The sequence below is a fragment of the Loxodonta africana genome, chromosome 2 (assembly GCF_030014295.1).
Source record: "Loxodonta africana isolate mLoxAfr1 chromosome 2, mLoxAfr1.hap2, whole genome shotgun sequence".
Classification (NCBI taxonomy): Eukaryota; Metazoa; Chordata; class Mammalia; order Proboscidea; family Elephantidae; genus Loxodonta; species Loxodonta africana.
Window position 1 is genome coordinate 118328443 of NC_087343.1, and position 4503 is coordinate 118332945.

The 4503-nt window shown below is 35.3% G+C and overlaps 1 pseudogene; it reads left to right on the forward strand.

Moving 5' to 3' along the window:
* The first annotated feature begins 288 nt into the window (after positions 1-288).
* On the forward strand, positions 289-3809 carry LOC111750609 (nucleosome assembly protein 1-like 1; annotated as a pseudogene).
* The last annotated feature ends 694 nt before the right edge of the window (positions 3810-4503 follow it).

Sequence of the window (4503 nt, forward strand, 5' to 3'; positions counted from 1 at the left end):
AATGCCTATAAATTTTAAAGTATATTTATATATAATCCATAGGTCAAAGAGGAGATCGCAATGAAAAATAAAAAATGTTTTGAACTAAAGTATAATGAAAATTGTTGTTAGGCACTAGTGAGTCGATTCTGATACGTAATAACCACACGGGACAGAGTAGAACTGCCCCATAGGATTTTCTTGGCTATAATCTTTATGGAACCAGATCAACACATTTTTCTCCTGCAGAGCTGCTGGGTGCATTCGAACTGCTAACCTTTCAGTTAGCAGCCAAGTACTTAACTGTGAGCCACCAGGGCTCCTTATCAAACCTTGTGGTATATAGCTAAAGCCATTACTGAATGCGATGGGTTCACCACTTGTACTCTCATTAAGAATAACTAAGAATCAAGTGGATTTAAAGTAAGGCATAGTTTATTACTTGCAGCGAGTTAGGAGACAAGGAGATAACTCTCAAAGCCCTACCTCCCCAAACAAAGGACTGGGGAAAATTTTATACTATGCAGGAAAAGGGAAGTTATACATATTCAGTAGATTTCTAAGAAGTATGAAGGGTATTCACAAAGGGCTGGGCTAGGACTTGACACAGAAATGGCTGACAGGTGCTTTGCTTCTGAAATGGGTTCAGCCACCACTCAATGATGTATGTCCAGTGATTCTGGTTCTCTGGCATGAGTCTTTTGGTTTCTAGGCAATACTTATTATGGGATGGAGTCATCTGCTGGTCAACCTGGCCTCCTACTGCACATGCCTGAGAAAAACAGCTACAAGCTGGGAAATTTAGGAGGAAGTGAACAACCTTGGGCCTAACTTTAATCACAAGATGTTCTTTTAAATGGGGGTAAACAGTGTCTTGTAGTTGATACTATTTTTCTCTAGAAAATTTTAACTGGCACAGCTTATCATTTAGGAACTTTTCTGTTCCTAGCTGGTCTCAAAGCCATGTATATGAAAATTCATAGCTTTTAGGGCATATATGTCAAAGAAAGAGATTTAAAAAATTGATGATGCAATTATATAACTCAAAAAGTAAAGAAAAAGGACAGCAAATAGAACCCAAAAGAAGTAAAAGGAAAGAAATACAATATTAAAATGCAAAAACCTTCTGCTCACAGTGCCGCCTACTGCTCCACCCACCTCTGCCACCCTGAGTCACTTCCTGTGCAGCTCTGGCTGCCTGGCTCCAGGTTCTAGCCAACGATATTTGGAGTTCTTATGACATGGCAGTCATTGACAACAAAGACCAATCTGAACTAGTTCAAGATTTGGATGATGTTGAAGAAATAGAAGAAGAAACTGGTGAAGAAACAAATATCAAAGTGTGTCAACTGACTGTTCAGATGATGTAAAATCCTAAGATTCTTGCAGCCCTTCAAGACAGACTTGATGGTCTGGTAGAAACACCAAGAGGATACATTGAAAGCTTGCCTAGGACAGTTAAAAGATGAGTGAATACTCTTAAAAAACCTTCAAGTTAAATGTACACAGTAGAAGCCAAATTCTATGAGGAGCTTCATGATCTTCAAAGAAAATATGCTATTCTTTATCAGCTTCTGTGTGATAAGTGATTTGAGATCATCTTTGCAATTTATGAACCTACAGCAGAAGACTGTGAATGGAAACCAGATGAGGTAGATGAAATTTTGGAGGAGCTGAAAGAAAATGCCGAGGTTGAAGATGAGAAAAATGATGAAGGAAATGAAAATTCCAAAGGAATTCTGAATTTTGGTTGACTGCTTTTAAGAATGTTGACTTGCTCAGTGATGTGGTTCAGGAACATGATGAACCTATTCTGAAGCACTTGAAAGGCGTTAAAGGGAAGTTCTCAGATGCTGGCAAGCCTGTGAGTTTTGTCTTAGAGCTTCACTTTGAACCAAATGAGTATTTCACAAATGAAGTGTTGACAAAGACATGTAGGATAAGGTCTGAACCAGATGATTCTGATCCTTTTTCTTTTGATGGACCAGAAATTATGGGCTGTACAGGGTGCCAGATAGATTGGACAAAAGGAAAGAATGTCACGTTGAAAACCATTAAGAAGAAGCAAAAACACAAGGGACGTGGAACAGTTCGTACTGTGACTAAAACTTTCCAGTGACTCTTTCTTTTTTTGCCCCTCCCAAAGTTCCTGAGAGTGGAGATTTGGATGGTGTTGCTGAAGCTATCCTTGCTGCAGACTTTGAAGCTGGTCACTTTTTACATGAGGGTGTAATCCCAAGATCAGTGTTATACTTTACTGGAGAAGCTATTGAAGATGATGATGATGATTATGATGAAGAAGCTGAGGGAGCAGATGAGGTAATGTTTACCAAATGAGTAAATAATTCTCTTTTTGACACCTTGGGAAGTAGATTGAGTGACTTATGTATTCCACGTTATTATTATTATGTCATATGGATAAAAATTTTTTTTGAAAAAAAAAATGATTTTAGAATTCTACAGCCAAACAATATATGTGTAAGGTTTCAATAAATAAATTTTAACTAAAAAAAAAAAAGCACCATGGTAATATGGTAAAAAATGCACAATAATTAGAATAAACAAATGTAACAGTTGGTTCCTTAAAATAGTAAGATTGATAAAACCATGGCAAGACTGATGAGAGATGGACAGAAATTTTCTAATACCAGTTGTAGAAATGGGGCTATCACTATAGATTCTGCATTCATTATAAACACTAGTATATTATCAGCAACTTTCTGCCAATGAATTTGAAAAATCAATTTAATTGGTCAATCTGATATAAAAACACAACTTTTCAAAACAATTGTCATTATACACAGACAACATGGTTTTATAATAAAAATCCAAAATAATTTATAGGATTAATAAGTGAATATGGCAGTTTCTGAACACTAGAGCAGTTGTAGTTCTACCTATAATCAATAAACAATTAGAAAACAAAACAAAATTAAATAATATCCGTTACAGCTTAAAATTCAAATTTCTAGGCATAAATCTAATGAATGTTGTACAAGACCTCCTATCTCTCTCTGTCTGTCTCACACACACACTCACACTGTAAAACATAAGTATGACTTGAATAAATAAAAAGATATATCACATTCAAGTATTAGAAAACACATTACTAAAGTTCCTCCATCTTATCTACAGATTCAATGCAATCGAAAACAAAATCTAATTTTTCAATTATTTTTTTAAAATGAAAATTGACAAGCATGTTCGAAAATGTAGGTGGAAATATAAATGGCCAATCTTGAAAAAGAGCAAAACTGAAGGACTTACACGAGCTGACGTCAAGTCAGTAATTAGGACAATGTGATATTCGTGCAAGGGCAGGCAAATGGGTAAATGGAATAGAATAAAGTTCAGAGGCAACCCCACATAGATGGCCACCTGACTTAATACCATTGTCAATGCAAAGCAGTAGGAAAAATATTTTTTTCAATAAGTAGATGGTCAATCAATGGGATAACTCTGAAAAAAAAAAAAAGAAAAAGGAAATTTACCCCTACCTCATACTTTACGGAAATGAATTCAAGGTAGGTTGTTGGTGTAAATGAGAAGGGTAAAATACTAAAGTTTCAGTATGATAATACAAAATAATATCTTTATGACTCTAGGGGAGGCAAAAAACTTCTTAAACAGTACAGAAAAGTGCCATCCTTAGAGGAAAAAAAATGATTAATCGAACCACGTCAAAATTAGGAACTTCTGTTCATTAAAAGAGGTCGTTAAGAGAATGAAATATAACTTGCCAAGTTGGAGAATATGTTTGCAATACATATAACCAAAGAAGACTTTGTCAGAGGATATGTAAAGAAATCCTAAAATCAAAATAAAAAAACAAACTAATAGAAAAATGGGCAAAACCTAGAACACAAAATTCACAGAAAAGGATATCTGTATAGATAATAAATATTTGAGAAAGTAATCACATCATTAATCACTAGGGAAATTAAAACAACAATGAGATACCACTATATAGCTACAAGATTCACTAATTTTAAAAAAAGACTGATAACATGACGAGCTGGCAAGGGTGTAGAGTAACCGGAACGTTCATATACTTCTTTAACAACCATTGGAAAACTATTTTGCAGCATATGCTAAAGCTAAACTACCACATATCCTATGATGCAGAAATTAAACTCCTAGGTATATACCTAACACAAATGCCTAAATATATATAACATGTTGTTGTTATGTACCACAGAGAAGATTCTGAATCATAGTGACCCTATATGAGGGAGCAGAAAGGTCCATAGGGTTTCCTTGCCTGTAATCTTTATGGGAGTAGATTGCCAGGTCTTTTCTCCAGAAAAGCCAGGAGGTGGGTTCAAACCACTGGCCTTTAGGTTAGTAGCCAAGGGCTTACCCATTGTGCCACCAGAGCTCCTTATGGATATTATAAACTTGTGTAAAAAAGTTAATAGCAGCATTGTTCACAGTAGTCCAAACCTGGAGATAACCCAAATATCCATGAACAGTAGAACGGATAAAAATATTGTAGAATATTTATATAATGAAATACTACACAGT